Source organism: Symphalangus syndactylus, chromosome 21, assembly GCF_028878055.3.
Source record: "Symphalangus syndactylus isolate Jambi chromosome 21, NHGRI_mSymSyn1-v2.1_pri, whole genome shotgun sequence".
Taxonomy (NCBI): domain Eukaryota; kingdom Metazoa; phylum Chordata; class Mammalia; order Primates; family Hylobatidae; genus Symphalangus; species Symphalangus syndactylus.
Genome location: NC_072443.2, coordinates 6,357,063 through 6,375,558, shown reverse-complemented (window position 1 = coordinate 6,375,558; position 18,496 = coordinate 6,357,063).

Here is an 18,496-nt window from a genome sequence, read left to right as displayed (position 1 = left end):
CCACTTCATTGCTCTATATAAGTAAGTACACATGTAGCTGCTCAAACAAATGCTTCTTTGAATGGTTCTGTTATCTTATGCCAAACTCTGAAAATGCAAACCTGCTAAACCTAAACCTGCTATCCCCTAAACCAGCTGCTTTTTTGGTATGAAGTTATGATAGATGCCTATGTGTGCGTATTTTTATTTCAGACTGAAATCTGTTAATCATCCTTGGCTCATGTGTTCTTTAATCTTCAATAGTAAACAAGTCATGCAAATCCTAAGTCTGATGGTTATACTTTCAGATTTTGAGATTTGTTTCTTCCTTTCCAAACCCAAATCTCGTCTTTCCATTCATGACCTTCCACCTAATTGCCTACAGTACATTCTTATTTAACAGTGATGTCCCATTAAATTCACCAAACCGTTTATCTGATTAGAAATGATTAATAACTTCCCTCAAGCTACAATTTATCCTTTATCCCACAATAAAGTTTATCCTGGGAAGGAAAGTCCTTATAGCTTATCCAATACTATATGTTTCACTATTTCACGGTAAAAATCCACAGTCCCTACCAGGCTCATCTCTTCTTTGCCTTTCAAAATATTATTTCCATCTTCAATTTTTTGGTATTTATTTTTTCTCCAACCCTTTAAAGATGTTCTGATATTTATTTTACTTCAATTTATTCATTTAATATATTATTTTGTTTTGTTATTTAATTTTTTAACAAAGTAATACTTTTGAAAAATCAAAAATTACTAAAGATTATATAGTGTGAAAGTAGCAAATCTCTTTCACTTTTCTCCTTCATCCATAGTACTATTTTCTGGCATTATCCATCTTTTTATTCAAATGGCTAATTTTACCTTTATTTACAGACATTTTCCTAAATAATCTTTATATTGGTATTTCTTGGCAAAAGTACTTTAGGCAATATCTTCTTATTTCTAATCTTGGTAAGTCAGATCTAAGCTCTCCTCCCTTTTCCTACCTTTGAATGAAGCAATGCATTATGTTTATGCCTCCTTTTCGGGCAACTTTATTATTTTTCCCCTAGAGTTTATCTCATTTTTTATTGAACTTTTAAAATGTACCCATTATTAACGTTTGTTCTCAAAAATTCTGCCACCTGCCTATTTTTCATGTATTCTATCTTTTCCATTTCATTTCTTTTCTTGATGTCATTATTTTCAGGGTCTTTTCTTTGGTTTTAATAAGGACTGGTTACTTTTTAGGGTTACTCAACTGCTTCCTTTCTAAATCTCAAATTTTATATCTTCATTTTATGAGTCACACTTTCAAATAGATTTCCAAAAAAGGAAACATACAAAATAAAAATTTGTATTTGCATATCTGCAATTTGCTTTACTCTAAGTTGCTACTTGATTGATTTTGGATTATAGAATTCTAGGTTAAATATAACTTCACTCGGAATTTTGAAATAATTTCTCTATTGTTATACTGTAAGCTTTAAATTTGCTGATAAGTTATCTATTGCTATTTGGACTATTGATTCGACGTATATGGCCTATTTTTTTTTTTTTTTTTTTTTTTGAGACAGATTCTCGCTGTGTCCCCCAGGCTGGAGTGCAGTGGCGCGATCTCAGCTCACTGCAAGCTCCGCCTCCCGGGTTCACGCCATTCTCCTGCCTCAGCCTCCCGAGTAGCTGGGACTACAGGCGCCCGCCAACACGCCCGGCTAGTTTTTTTGTATTTTTAGTAGAAACGGGGTTTCACCGTGTTAGCCAAGATGGTCTCGATCTCCTGACTTCGTGATCCGCCCATCTCGGCCTCCCAAAGTGCTGGGATTACAGGCGTGAGCCACCTCGCCCGGCCTATATGGCCTATTTTTATCTCTAGAATATTTTATAATTTTTCTTTAACGCTTATATTCTAAATTTTCCCATGATTTGCCTTTACTTATGTCTATTTTCCCCCACCATTTATTGTTTTAGGCATCAGATAGCTCACCAAATACAGTCTTGTGGCATTTAACTTTAGGTAAAATTCTTCTACTTTTATGTTTGTTAATTTATTATTTTCTCTGTCCTCTCTATAACTTTCATTGTTCTTTATCATGTTAATTAGTAAGCTGTTAGGCATCCTGAATTTATCATTTAAGTTTGTTATCTTTGTTTTCTAATTTTTAAATCTTTCTTCTATTCCAAGTTTAGATTCTCTTCTATTTATTTTCCTATAATAATGATGAAATATTTTTACCTATACTATTTTAAATTTCCAGTTCTTTCTTACTATTTTCTCATTTCATGCTGGCTCCATTTTTATAGATTTTATTTCATAGATATAATTTTTTCCTTCATCTTTAGCAACCTGCACTGTTTCTACTGGCTCTTTTTTGGTTTTGCTTTAAACTCTCATGTTTGAGATTTTTAAGTAGAATTGTTTCATAAGCCTTAAATAGCCAATCATATTGATTAATTTAAAAAATATTTATTGAGTACCTAGTATGTGCCAAAGACTACTGTTTTATAAGATAGTAATACAATTTTTGAAACACTGTTTAAAAAGAAGCATTGTCCTAGGATGGAGATGTTTAAAAGCTGATTGTGAGTTCTGGGTTTTATAATAGTATTTGCAGAACTGTTGTTATTGAACTAACTCTACCATAAATAACAACACTAAACTCTGGAAATATTAATAACATAAAAAACAGCTGTTTAAAAGCTGGAAAGCAAGCAAAACCAGATTGAAAAAATAAATAAGGAGGATCTATGCTTTGAAAAAAGGGAGATATAATGAGAGAGATTTTCACCCAAGTACTTTCACCAGCACCAGAAGATAAAATTCAAGCATAAAATTACATATTATTAACCTGAATACACAGAGTATAAAGTTCAGGGAGTTCTAAATGACTAAAAATTGAGGCCAGACACGGTAACTCTGCTTGTAATCCCCGCACTTTGGGAGGCTGAGTCCTGCGGATTGCTTGAGTCCAGGAGCTAGAGACCAGCCTGGCTAACATGGCAGAACCCCGTCTCTACAGAAAAAAAAAATATATATATATATATATATATATATATGCCAGGCGTGGTAGTGCCCACCTGCAGTCCCAGCTACTCAGGAAGCTTAGGTGGGAGAATTGCCTGAGCCCAGGAGGTTGAGGGTGTAGTAGCCGAGATCTCACCATTGCACTCCAGCCTGGACAACCAGAGTGAGACCCTGCCTCGAAAAAAAAAAAAATTTTTTTTTGAAAGGCCCAATCCTGGAAAAGAAAAAAAGAGAACCACGTAAGAGAAGCTCCAAAATCTACACATAAAGTCTACTCAAATCGTTTGCTAATCCTAAACTGTGCTTGTACAAAAAAACCCCCTAACTTTCCCAGTAAAAAGCAACAGTTGTAAGGTTGCCGGAGATAAGCAGAGAATTTAGCTACTTTCCGGTACAGAGGTGACAGTTTTGAGCTCAAGTCCTGCCAGATTTAAAAGACCCAGGAAACACTTCGTCTTCCAGTCACACCGAAGAAAGGACACATTTCAACATTGTTTTTCAGTATTAAGGAATTTATCACAAGACAAAGGGCAAATCTAAAAATGACTTGTCCTAACAGAAAATAAAACCATACCTTTACAAGTTCAAGGCAAACCACCAGTCATTTAACAGCCTGCTAAACAAAATGCAACATTCTCTAGAAGAAAATACCAGAGCCCAAAATATTTACAACCTATCAACAATGTCCATCATAATATACAGCATTTACTAGATACACAAATAAACAGAAATTACGATGTAGCATTAGTGTAAAAATCAATTTAAGAAATTCACAAGTTACCCAGATACTGGAATTAGTATACAAAACTGTAAAATAATATGTTAATCCAGGTCCTGCAAGAGCACTTGCCAAGATATATTAAAATGTGAAAAGAATTTATTAAGGTTAATTATTGTAATAAATTAACGGAACAGAGTTGTGAAAAGCTGGTGGGGAGGGCGGGCTGGTGCCATTGGACTGTGATGCAGGCCCGACCTTGAGTGAAGCAGAGAGAGAAGAAAAGCTTAGGTGGTAGCGTATTATACTGAACTGTAGTCCTAAAGAAGGCTTATGCAGTGTTCAGGCCAAATTTGCCCATCAAAGGAGTCCCGCATATTCCAAAAGACGTGTCCCTCAGCATTGCTATCGTGCTCATTCCTAGGCTGGGAGCAGCGTGTGGGGGTATATTGTGCTCTCCACACTTGGAGAGCTGGGCAGTATACTCTCATGGCTGTCACTGTCCACTCTTTCTTTCACTACAGAGAGTGACTCTCTACATGGATTTGGGAAGCAGTTCAGCCATGATTCCAATGTATCACTTTTCTTGAGGATAAATTTAGAAGGGGAAGATTAGCCTGACTTGTAGTTCAATAGGATCATTCCTATATTTCTTGGCAAGAGTCCCCTTACTTTGGAGACCAAACTAATTTTGCGGAGCCCAGAATGGTCAGGATAGAAAGTACGAATTACCCAATGAAACACTGAAAGTGATGGTCAAAAGTAGTACTCTTGTATTCATCTGTTGGTCCTTGAAGTCATGTGTTATTATCTTAGGGACACTGCATCATGCAAAGGTCTCTGATTTAATACATTCTGAAGGGTGACGCCCATCCTTTCATATTACTGCCATTGAGCTGGTCCTTCAGCTGTGCCTTTAGAAAGCCATTCCAACATGCTAGATAGATCTAAATGGTGCTGTATTGAGAGGTGACAGCATGCTGGGAGCCCTCGCTCACTCTCGGCGCCTCCTCAGCCTCGGCGCCCACTCTGGCCAGCTTGAGGAGCCCTTCAGCCCACCTCTGCACTGTGGGAGCGCCTCTCTGGGCTGGCCAAGGCCGAAGCCGGCTCCGTCTGCTTGCCGGGTGTGTGAACCCGCACTGCATGCGGTGCTTGCGGGCCAGCGCAAGCTCCGGGTGGGCGTGGGCTAGGCGTGCCGTGCACTGGGAGCTGACGGTGGGCCGGCACAGCAGGCCCCCGGCAGTGACGGGCTTAGCACCCCGGCCAGCAGCTGCGGAAGGTGCGCTGGGTCCCCCGGCAGTGCCGCCGGGCACTGGGGCCTCAGCTGCCTCCCCGCCGGGCAGGGCTCAGGACCTGCAGCCCACCATGCCTGAGCCTCCCTCCAGCCGTGGGCTCCTGCATGGCCGGAGCCTCCCTGACAGAGCGCAGCCCCCTGCTCCCCGGCAGTGGGTCCCATCCACCGCCCAAGGGCTGAAAAGTGCAGGCGCTCGGCATGGAACTGGCGGGCAGCCCCACCCCGCGGCCCTGGTCTGGCATTCACTCAGTGAAGCCAGCTGGGTTCCTGAGTCTAGTGGGGACTTGGAGAACGTTTATGTCTAGCTGGAGGATTGTATATGGACCAATGAGCACTCTGTGTCTAGCTAATCTAGCGGGGACTTGGAGAACTTTTCTGTCTAGTTAAAGGATTGTAAATGCACCAATCAGCACCCTGTCAAAACAGACCAGTCAGCTCTCTGTAAAATGGGCCAATCTGCTCTCTGTAAAATGGACCAATCAGCAGGATATGGGTGGGGCCAGATAAGGGAATAAAAGCAGGCTGCCCGAGCCAGCAGTGGCAACCCAGGTCACCTTCCTGACTGTGGAGGCTTTGTTCTTTTGCTCATTGAAATAAATCTTGCTGGTGCTCACTCCTTGGGTTTGCACTGCTTTTATGAGCTGTAACACTCACAGTGAAGGTCTGCAGCTTCACTCCTGAGGCCAGTGAGACCACGAACCCACCGGGAGGAATGAACAACTCTAGACGTGCGGCCTTAACAGCTGTAACACTCACCTTGAAGGTCTGCAGCTTCACTCCTGAAGCCAGCAAGACCACGAACCCACCAGAAGGAAGAAACTCCGAACACGTCCAAACATCAGAAGGAACAAACTCCGGACACATCACCTTTAAGAACTGTAACACTCACCGCGAGAGTCCGTGGCTTCATTCTTGAAGTCAGTGAGACCAAGAACCCACCAATTCCGGACGTGGTATGTGTTATGATCAGCAAATCCAGTGGTCATATATTCATTCCCATACTACTTTTACTGTGAAATGAGTCCCCTGGTCATGTTATGCTGTGTGAGTATCTATAAGCCCCTGCATAGACTGGATAAAGCTTCATGGGCAGGAAAGAACACCTCATACCTGAAATTGGCAGCTGTCCTCCTGAGGATAAACTTCTGGTCCTTCAGTAAAGAAGGGGCTTGATGTAGTTGAGTTGTTATTAGGTGGCCAGTTGATGTCCTTGAGGAATTGTGCAATATGTGATGTGCAGTATTGGTCTTTGTTGCTGACAATAACAGACAGAAGTAACTAGATAGACCTTGGTAAGCAGGAATCAGTGGTGTTGGGCTGATGATAACCTCTGTGTCTGCCCCCATGGGACTCCAGTCATGTTGCTATCATGTCAATTTTGATGGCCAATGATAAAGGCTAGTTTAAGTGAACTGATCTATATGATCAATACTTCTTTAGTGGTAGATGCTTCCTGTTGAGCATTAATATGTTACACAAAAATCTTCAATTTTCATGATTATTCGAATGACATTGTTCATCTAAATAACTCTCCGATTTTTTAGTTCTTTTCTAGCTCTTAACCAGGAATGATAAACAAATTCTCACATCAGGTCACTTCTCATTTAACCGAATAGGATGAGTAGTGCATACCTACACCTGTGCTCGTTGGGAAAATTTCCTCTCTCCACTGTCTTTCAGGTATACTCTTGTATGTGGCTATGGTACAGCTGCTGTTGATTTTAGCTTTGCAACCATGCATCAAGCTAGCTCATATATAAGCCAAGTTTGGTCGGTCTTTTCCTCTTGTTTTCATGAGGAACAGCCCATAGAACCTGTGAACTCAATGTGAACAAGGTGATGGGTTTCAGAGTCTAACAGGCAGGACCACCAATCAATTAACCTCCCTCCAGTCAAAGATCTGGTAGTTATCCAAAGTAATATGTAGTCAGTAAAAATAATGATAAATATTTTTGAAGATTCTAAAAGACAAAATAGATATAGTAGTTGATGAGATGCGTAATTTCAAGATCTTTTGAAACTGTGAAAAATAACTAAATGGAAATCATAGATTTAAAAAATAAAATATTTAAAATGAAAATTTTATTGGGTAACTTTTATAGCATATTGGACACAATAGAAAAAGGGATCAGTGATCTTTAAGACTTGTCGATTGATTTCACCACATTGAAGCACTGAGAGGAAAAAGTTTTGAAAAAAGTATAAAGAGCCTCAATGACCTGAGGAAACATGACAAGCAATTTAACATACATGTAATTGGAGGCTCAGAAGAAGAGAAGAGAGAATGAGACAAAAATATCTGAAAACTATTAGGTAAAAATTTTCCAATTTTGATTACAGATACCAATCTATAAATGGAAGGAGCTCAGCCAACCACAGATAGGGTACATATGAAGAAAACTACCTAGGCCCATCAGCCAAATTGTTGAAATCCAGAAGTTAAAAAAAAATTATTAAAACAGCTAGAGTAAAAACATATTGTATAAAAGAGAACAATAATATAATGGCAACTGATGTTGCATCATAAAAGTAGACATTGAAAAACAAGTGACACCTTCCAGTGCCTAATAAAAAAGAAAACATCTGTCAACCTAGAATTCTATATGACATAAAAATATCTTGGAAAAATAAAAGTAAAATAAACATTATTTTATATAAACAACATTGGGAGATTTTGTTACCAGCAGAGCAAGTCGTATAGACTGAAAGGAAGTTAACACCTGGTGAAAACTCAGACTTACAGGAACTCAGAACCCTAGGCCGGACACAGTGCCTCTTCCCGGCACTTTGGGAGTCCGAGGCAGGCAGATCACCTTAGGTGAGGAGTTTGAGACCAGTCTGGCCAACATGGTAAAACCCCTTCTCTATTAATGGTACAAAAATTAGCTGGGTGTGGTGGTGGGCACCTGTAATCCCAGCTACTCAGGAGACTGAGGCAGGAGAATCATTTGAACCCGGGAGGCAGAGATTGTGGTGAGCCAAGATAGCACCACTGCACTCCCAGCCTGGGCCTCAAGAGGGAGACTCTGAAAAAAAAGAAAAAGAAAAGAAAAGAAAAGAAAAACCTAGAAATTGTAAATAAATGGGTAAATATAAAGGGTCATTTTTCCTTCTTTTCTTAAATTCCTTAAAAGGCAATTCATTGGTTAAAGAAAATTTATAGCAATGTGTATGGGGTTTATAACACAAGTACAAGAAAAATAAATAACTGCACAAATGATAGGAAGAGGCTTAAATGGAATTATATTTTTGTAAATTTATTACATTGTATGTGAAGTGGTATCATGTTAATTTGAAGTAGGATGTGTTATATTAAAGATTTATATTGAAACCCCTAAAGAAATTTACTTAAACACAATAAAGTAATATTGAAAATAATAATGTGGGAGATAGACTATAATACTAAAATAGTAAATTATTTGAAAAGAGAAAAACAAGTAGCAAAAAGATAAATAGGCAAACAAATGTAATCAAAAGGCAGAGATTGACAGGGTTGATTGCTATTTACAGGAGGCTCTTTATACCTTAAGATACAAACAGGCTGATGATATATCACCACAAGACATACTGGGCAAACATCAAACATAAGAAAGCTTATGTAAGCTATGTCCTTATCAGACACAACAGACTTCAAACAAGGAGATTTACCTGAAATGAGGAGGGTCATTTCATAATGATAACAACTCCAATTAATCAAGAAGATATAAAAATTCTAAATACATCCACCTAATAATAGATAAATATGCAAACATAGTTGAAGATTGTAATACACTTTTCTAGCAATTGACAAAAACAAGTCAGTAAGGATATGTTGGTACGGATATGAAAGATTGTAAAATCTATCAATCAGTTTAACCTGACATTTATAGAACATAACACTAAACCAGTTCATTATTTGAATCTTATAGGGATAGATGTTGGAATACATAATTACTTGTACTTTTAGAAAGCTTAGTATACATAATATTCAGATCTACTATATCTTTATCTATAATTATCTAAAAATCTCTAAAAACTACATTTTTTGATAAGCCTGAAGCCAAAGCTATTTTAGTGGCAGAACCTGACCCCACATAAGGCACATTTTGTTTTTCAGCTTTCTCTTAGTGACAGTTGATGCTGCAACTAACTAGTGGTTTACTGTTTGCTTGCTATTTTACAGTTTTATAACAGGGTGTCCAATCTTTTGGCTTCCCTGGGCCATGTTGGAAGAGAAAAAATTGTCTTGAGCCATACATAAAATACACTAACACTAATGATAGCTAATGAGCTAAAAAAAGAAAATGTCAACAAAGTCTCATAATTTTTAAGAACGTATGAATTTGTGTTGGACTGAAAGCCATCATGGGCTGCATGTAGCCCACAGGCCGCGGGTTGGACAAGCTTGTTTTATAATTAACTATACCGTGAAAGGTTTGAGATAGCTAAAGATGCCCCATCAGCAACAGTTAAAGAAAAAAGAAAGCATCTGTCAAGATCTAAAGGGCAGAAAACAGACTATTGCAGAGGCCTCAAAACAAACAAAGTTGAAGACTTTAACGGATTTCCTGACACTAGCAAGGCAATAACATTAAACCTTATTGGTTCACCAAATGTGCATGAGTGAAAGTACAATAACAGTAGAAAAAGCTAACATTGAAGAAATGCTGAACATTAATGATGATATGGCTGTTAGGCATTGCTTCAAGGGAAAATTACGAGATGGGAATATTGCTGAAATAGGTTTTAATATAGTGAAGCAGGAAGATAATTGTGAGAATGATGCTTATTTTGTGGGAAAAAGTCTAGGAGATGTGGTGAAACTGATCTGTTAACTGTTGGCCTCAAACAATATTCTAGAGATTGAGGGCAGTTGAAAGAATTAGAAGCTGCTTGGATAGATACCCATGTTAATGCTCCAGATGACATTGAAAGAAGGCTTTAAAAGGCCGTATCTCCTGAAAACATTATGAAGTGAAAGAAGCGAGTCACAAAACACCACATACCATATGATTCCATACTTATAAAAGTCAAGAATAGAGAATTATATAGAGACAGAAAGTAGATTTGTGAATGCTTATGGCTTTGAGGGAATGGGGAGGAAGGAGTGATAGCAAAAGAGTATGAGATTTCTTTTTAAGGTGATAAAAATATTGTAAAATTTATCTCAGTAGTTGGACATCAGCAAGATGGTGAAATAGGAGATTACAGCCCTCATACCTTTACTGAAATACCAATTTTGATAAACAACCGCTCATGAAAATATCTCTGTGGGAATTGGGAATTTTGGTAAGACAATTCTAGCACAGAAAATCTAATAATAGATGTATCAAAGATGATAAAACAACAGTTTCACTTTACCTGCATAATCCCTCCCCAGAGGTGACACAGCTCAGTGCCAAGAGAGAACCCCTCAGGCTGTGATTTCTTCCACAGGCTAAAGTGAGACTGCAGTGAGCACCTAGTTTCCCCAGCCTCACATATGTTGCCCAAGAGACCCAGATTACTCAAGGGATCTTCATGGCCGAATAGCTTTTAGGGAGCTAGGAGAAGAAAAAAGGGTCAGTAGCTTACAGCAACCACTGTGCAGATTTAAAAAACTGGCTGCAGATCCTACTAACTGAATTGTGAACCCCACCAATAAGCTCACCCACAGACTTCACTGGATGTCTGACCTGCATGCCCCACCAACTGGTAGATACACATACAGCATTCTGAACACACTCCTGAGACAGCACAGGTGAGGCTCTGCAGATAAACTAGTACATGGGCCCTTGCAGACAGCAAAAAGACAGCAGCTAGCTTGACTCTGAATGACTGGGAGAAGGTACACAGTCTTGAACACTTTAGGGGACCACCCTAGGGAAAATAAACAAGAGGCTATTAGCATCAGGCCAGACTTTGCAGGATTGAGAGAAGGCACAAAATTCCTAAAGCATTTCTCTCAAAAGAGAAAAGGAGCCACGAGGAAGTCACATCCATAAACAAGGGCTTGGAGAGACCCTTAGAATCTTTAAACTGGGCTGATTAGTGAAGAAATTTTTCTCCCAAAGACAGTCAGTAAAGACTAGAGGAGAAGACTGCTTGTTCAAATGTGAAGAAAGAACATGAAGGATCAAAGAAACATAACATCACCAAAGGAACAAAATAAACCTCCAGTGCCTGAACCCAAAGATGAAAATCTATGAATTGCCTGACAAAGAATTCAAAATAATCATCTTAAAGAAGCTGAGTGAGCTAAGAGAGAACAAATCAAATAAAGGATATAAGAAAAACAATGAACAAAATTTGAAATTCAACAAAGAGATACAAAGCATTAAAAAAATAACAAAGAGAAATTCTGGCCTGTAAGAATACAATGAACGAAATGAAAAAAAAAATCAATAACAAGCTTTGGTAGCAGATTCAGTTAGGCAGAAGGAATCAGTGAACTTGAAGACAGAAATTTCTATTCAGCAGAACAAAAATAAGAACGAAAAAGTGGAGAATACTAGGGGACTGATGAGACAATGAAAAAGTGAAACAATATACAATAGTCCATCCTTTTCTATGGTGGATTTGCCTTGAGACCCCCAGTGGATGTCTAAAACCATGGACGGTACCAAATCTTACATATAGTATGATTTTTCCTATACATATATACATTTAATAATGTTTAGTTTACAAATTAGCAATAAGAGATGAATAACAATAACTAAAAATAAAATAAAACAAGAATAACAATGTACTGTAAAAAATTGTATGAATGTGATCTCTCACTCTATTTCTCTCTCTGAAAATATCATATTGCACTATATTCACCTTTCTTCCTCTTTGAATTATGTGATGTGAGTTAACAAAATGCCTGATGAGTAGAAGTGAAGTGAATGATGTAGACATTGTGACATAGCGTTAGACTACCACTGACCTCCTTATGATATGTCAGAGAGAAGGACCTTCTGCTTTAGGTGATCCTGGATTATCGAGCCATAATGATGTCAGTGGTTGGATGTCAGGAGTAAATGCTGTCAATGGTTAGGGATCCTTGATAGTTGAAGGTCTTTTTGGTGAAATGTTTTATTAGAACCTTGTAATAGAAGCTGTCTCTTTTTAACTACTCAAAGTGTTGCTGCAGAGACTTTAATTCTCAGGTAATCATACCATTAATTTGAATGCTGCATTCCCTCTGAGGATCATATTTCATAATTTTGTCCTTTAAGGTCTGTGCAGTTTGAAAACCTTTGGCAAATTTAGGTAATGTCTACATTTCTGATTCTGCTTCAGTTTCTTCTTCTTCCTCTTCCTCTGTAATGGCTCAACGAGTTCTTCCAGTTTCTCATTTGTTAACACTTCTCATTGGACTTTAATATGTTCTTCCACATCTTCATCAAACATATCAGAACATTTTTCTTCACCAACTTGTCTTGCTGCATGAATAATTTTTCTAACTTTTCCCATTGTCTGTCCCTCCCAACGTCCCCCCAACCAAGACTTTAAAATCATTTATGACCTCATTCCATAAGTTATTCCGGCAAGCCTTTAGGTTTTATTTCATCCCTGGCAGTTTGATGAAAGTTACTGCATTAGCAATAGTGAATGATTTCCAGCATCACGTTATGTCCAGATTAAGGTCTGAATTAATGCTGATAGAATGTGATCAAATGCCAGGTGAGTATGTGGCCTTGACAAATGAAAGGATGCCCTGGTCAAGGGGCTGAAGTGATGCAGTATGTGGAGTTTTACAGACAACCTTGACATTTTTATTTTCATACCAAACAAATTCATCATTAGCTCTATAAATAGCTTAACATCACTTCAGGTCATATTTTACCAACAAATGAGTTTGCATCAAATTTTTTTAAAGTTGTTTCTTGAACATTTACATTGCAGAAATGCAGAAAAGGAATTATTGCTACTGAGAACAAAGTGACAATTGATATCCGAGCTGTCCAGTAGATATATACATTTAAATTTTGTATTTTCTGGTAGCCACATTAAGAAAAGAAAAACAGATAAAATTAAGTTTAACAATAGTTTTATTTACCCATTATATTCAAAATATCACCATTTCAACATGTAATCAATATATTATTAATGAGACATTTTACATTTTTTCATATTGCATCTTTGAAATATAACATAATTTTATCCTTCCAGGAAAACTCATTTTGTACTAGTCACATTTCAAAAGCTCAAAAGCTACATATGCCTAGTGCTATCATATTACACAGTGCAGATCTATGTAACTAGAGGTGTATCTAATGTAACATGGTAATAGTATTGGCAAAAAACCTCAAAATTGAACACCAAAAATAAACAGGACTAATGGAAAAAATAAGAATGGAATATATATATCACTGAAAACCCATGCAACTTTGTAAACTGAGCCATAATGAATCAATGATTTGTATCTGGAAAAATAGCACAAAAAGCCCAGTGAGGCAGCTCAGCTTCCAGAATTGATTTTAAAAGTTCAGAGTAGTTATATTGGCAATATTTTACATAGAATGGAGCTGATCTTGCCAAGGGAGTATGGATGGAAATATTTTGTTAGCTGTATGTTTTTTTCTTTTAGATGCACTTTACCTGTTATTTCTAGTTTGCTGGGAGTTTTTGTCATGGATAGATGTGTATTTTTGTCAAATGCCTTTTCTGTATCTACTGAAATAATCATATGGTTTTTTTTAGACTGTTGATATGGTTGACTGAATGAATTATTTTTAATAGACTATTTTTAGAGCAGCTTTAGTTTAGCAGCAAAATTGAGTGGAAGATACAGAGATTCCCTATATATTCCCTAGTTCAATACATGCATAGCCTCCCCCTATTAACATCCTGCACCCAAGTAGTACATTTCTGACAATCAGTTATCCCTGCACTGACATAGAATTATCACTCAGAGTCCATAGTTTACATTAGGATTCACCCTTGGTGTTGTACATTCTACCAATTTGGACAAGTATATAATGACATGTATCCACTATAATAGTATCATTCAGAGTAGTTTTACTGCCCCCACATCTCTGTGCTCTGCCTATTTATCCCTCCCTCCACCCTCGCCAAACATCTGGCAACTACTGATCTTTCTGCTGTCTCCATGGTTTTGCCCTCTCCAGAATGTCACCTAGTTGGAATCACACAGAATCTAGATATTTCAGGCTGGCCTATTTCACTTAGTAATACACATATGGTTCTTCTATGTCTCTTCATGGCTTGATAGCTCTTTTTTAATGATGAATAATATTTCATTGTCTGAATGTACCACAGTTTATTTATCTCTTCACTGCTAAAGGATATCTTGGTTGCTTCCAAGTTTTGCTAATTATTTTTTTAAGCTGCTATAAACATCCATGTGCAGGTTTTTGTGTAGACATGAGTCTTCAACTTCTTTGCATAAATACCAAGGAGTGGGATTGCTGGTTCATATGATAAGAGTATGTTTAGTTTTATAAGAAACTGCCAAATTGTCCTTCAGAATTGCTGTTCCATTTTGCATTCCCACCAGTGATGAATGAGAGTTCCTGTGTTCCACATCCCTGTGAGCATTTGGTGTTTTAAACCTTGCCCACTCTAATAGGTGTGTAGTGTTGTCTCCTTGTGTTAATTCACATTTCCCTGAAGACATAGGATGTGGAGAACTTTTTAAATTATTTTTGAATGATTAATCAGCCTTATATTCTCAATATAAATCACACATAATCTTGTATTTATCTTATAATGCATTACTGTACTCAATTTACTAGTAGTATATTTTGGTGAGGATTTTTTCTCTGCGTTCATGAAAGGTATTGGTTCCTTGTTTTTACTTCTTGTAATGTATTTGTCTAAATTTGGAATGAGATTGTTTTTGTATGATTGGTAGTATCCCTCCATAAATATTTAGTAGAATTTTTCACTGAAGACATGTGTGACTGACATTTTCTCTGATGGGATGGTTATCTATTCCTTCTTATGGGAACTTTAGTAGTTTATGACTTTCTAGACGTTATCTGATTTTATCTAAGGTGTACATCACACACATTTGTTGCTCACAGAGTATGACGAGTATGTTTAGTTTTGTAAGAAACTGCCAAATTGTCCTCCAAAATTGCTGTTCCATTTTGTATTCCCACCAGTGATGAATGAGAGTGATGAATGGCACTTACGTATATTTCTTAAGCCTTCTCTTTAAGGAACTTAAATTTATAAGAGAAAGACAAATAACTCCATTAAAAAGTGGTCAAAGGACATGAACAGACACTTCTCAAAAGAAGACATGGCCAGCTGCAGTGGCTTACGCCTGTAATCCCATCACTTTGGGAGGCTGAGGCAGGCAGATTGCCTTAAGTCAGGAGTTCAAGATCATCCTGGCCAACATGGTGAAACCCATCTCTACCAAAAATACAAAAATTAACCAGGCATGGTGGAGCACACCTGTAGTCACAGCTACTTGGGAGGGTGAGTCAGGAGAATCGCTGGAACTAGGGAGGCAGAGGTTGCAGTGAGCCGAGAGTGTGCCATTGCACTCCAGCCTGGGCAACAGAGTGAGACTCCATCAAAAAAAAAAAAAAAAAAAACAGAAGATATACGGCAGCCATCAAGCATATGAAATAAAGCTCAATAGCACAGATCATTAAAGAAATGCAAATCAAAACCACAATGAGATACCATCTCAACCAGTCAGAATGGCTATTATTTAAAGGTCAAAAAATTACAGATGATGGGGAGATCATGGAGAAAAGGGAATGCTTATACACTGTGGATGGGAGTGTAAATTTGTTCAACTATTGTGGAAGACAATGTGGCAATTCCTCAAAGACTAATCCAGCAATCCCATTACTGGGTATATACCCAACGAAATATAAATCATTCTACCATAAAGACACACGCACATGAATGAATGTTCATCGCAGCACTATTCACAATAACAAAGACACGAAATCAAACTAAATGCCCATCAATGACTGACTGGATAAAGAAAATGTGGTACATATACATGATGGAATACTATGTAGCCATTCAAAAGAATGAGATAATGTCTTTTGTGGGAACATAGATGGAACTGGAGGCCATTATTCTTAGCAAACTAACACAGGGACAGAAAACCAAGTGCTGCATGTTCTTATAAGTGGGAACTAAATGATGAGAATTTATGAACACAAAGAAGGAAACAATATGACACTGTGGTCTACCTGAGGTGGGAGGGTGAGAGGAGGGAGAGGAACAGAAAAGATAACTACTGGGTACTGGGCCTAATACCTGGGTGATGAAATAATATGTATAACAAAACCCTCTGACATGTGTTTATCTATGCAACAAACCTTCATGTGTACCCCAAACCTAAAATAAAAGTTGAAAAAATAAAATTATAAACACAGAAAGAAAATTTTTTGTAGAATGTCTAGTGTAACTCAGTGTATATCATAATTCTTAAAGCAGATATTTCTACTTACTGTATAAATAATTTTTCATTATTAATTGTATGTAACAGGTACATTAGTTAAGTACAATTTTACCTCTAATTACAAAGTTTTCTATTATTTTTCTTTAATTTCTAATTGAAAGTTCTGCTTTTGATAACAATTTGCTTACCAAGCTTACTTATAACTTTAAAAAAATCTGTATCGTTTACTTATTATGCCAATCAGAATAAAAGTGTTAACATAAAATTTTTTTTTAAATCTTGCTTAGAAGTGATTATGGGTGATCATCACCTACGTTCTAGTAACATATGCTGATGCAAAAATATCAAGAAGATGGATTGCAATTTTTGCTTATATTCTCTCTTTAAAACATAAATTTAAGCATCTGTAGTCTTAAAATTATATTATCTTCTCCACCACCATAATATAATCAAATATGTTTTCTTATAAGCTGTAGGCTTACATGAAAATTGTTCATTAGTTATGAATTTCAGTATTGAGTTATTTAGGTCACAACTTCACTGACTTAGATTGTTTGGCAAGGTATTAATTTATTCAGCAAATGTCACTGATAGACTATTCGTTAGGCGTATGGTGAGAATTCAGTGGTGATCCAAACCAGAGGTTTTTCTAGCTTTATAGCACTTACAGCTTATTAGTAGATAAAAATTCAAATATTCACATCAAGAAATGTACAATTGCTATTCCAAAAAATCCTATAAAAGAGAGATATATGCCTGTATAAGACCCTGTAACAGGATAATTTCATCTGGTTAGGAAATTTAGATGAGGCTTTTCCAAAGAAGTGACACTAGAATGAGATTTGAAGAATGAGGAGAAGTTAAGTCAATGGCGGGTGAAGGTAATTTAAGTAGGAAACCCAGCATATGCTAAGGACCTGTACCTGGTGGAAGTATGTCAGGTGTGAAGAGTAGATAAAGGGCAGCTTAGCTGGAGCAAAGTCATAAGAAGGAGCAGGGTAACATGGTTGGCTGGAAAGGTCAGCAGGGGCCAAACCCTTCAGAGACTTGCAGGTCATGACAATAAGTTTTACCTGTAGGCTCGGTATTGTGGGATTGCAGCTCTCCTCCTCCCGTCCCCCCAAAATGAGAAATCATTAAATCAGATTGTAACATACATAAAGTTTACTCTGGCTATAGTGTGAAGAATAGGTAAAAATAAGAGTAAATGCAGGAATGCCAATGGTGAGATGGTAGCTTAAACCGAATGGGGGTGGGACTAGAAGATAGGCTTGGAGCAATTTGGAAGGAATTTGAATTTTCAGGGAAAATTGACATCACATTGAGATTGGTAAGGCATGAGTATTGAGATGTGATAAGTGCCTGAAAGGCCTCCTAGGTTCCTTACCTTTGGTTTGGATGCAAAGATGATGGTTCCATAAACTGAGATAGGAAAAAATGGAGGAAAATAAAGTTACAGATTACTTAATCTGCTCAGGCTGCTGCAACAAAGTGTTATACACTAACGGACTTAAACAACAGACGTTTACTCCTCATAGTTCTGAAGGCTGAGAAGTCTAAGATAAAAGTTCTGACAGATCTGGGTCCTGGTGAAGACTCCCTACCTGGTTTACAGACAGCCACCGTGCTGTGTCATCACATGGCAGAGAGAGAGAAAAAGATCTGGTCTCTTTTCCTCTACTTATAAAGTCACTAATCCCATCAGGGGGCCCCACCCTCATGAACTCATCTAAACCTAATTATCTCCCAAAGGCCCCACCTCCAAATGTCATACATTAGGGTTAGGACATCAAGGTATGAATGTGGGGGGAACAAATACATTCAGTCCGTGACATAGGTAGAGGAGGACTATGAACAAGGTCTTGAATGTGAGGCTCTTGAGATATGCCAAGGGAAATGGGGAATAGGCAGTATGATATATATCTGATCTCAGAGGAGAAATCTCATCTAGAAATATGAATTTCTTAAAGGAGATTACTTGGGCTTTAAATATTTTAGATTTTTTTTGATAAAGGGAAAGCACCTTACATTTATTGGATAGCATATGTAGATGACAACATTGGGTTTCAAGCTTCCATCTATTCCCACAAGTCTTTGAGGTCTATTATTACTTCTATTGTATAGATAAAGACATTGAGCATCAGAGAA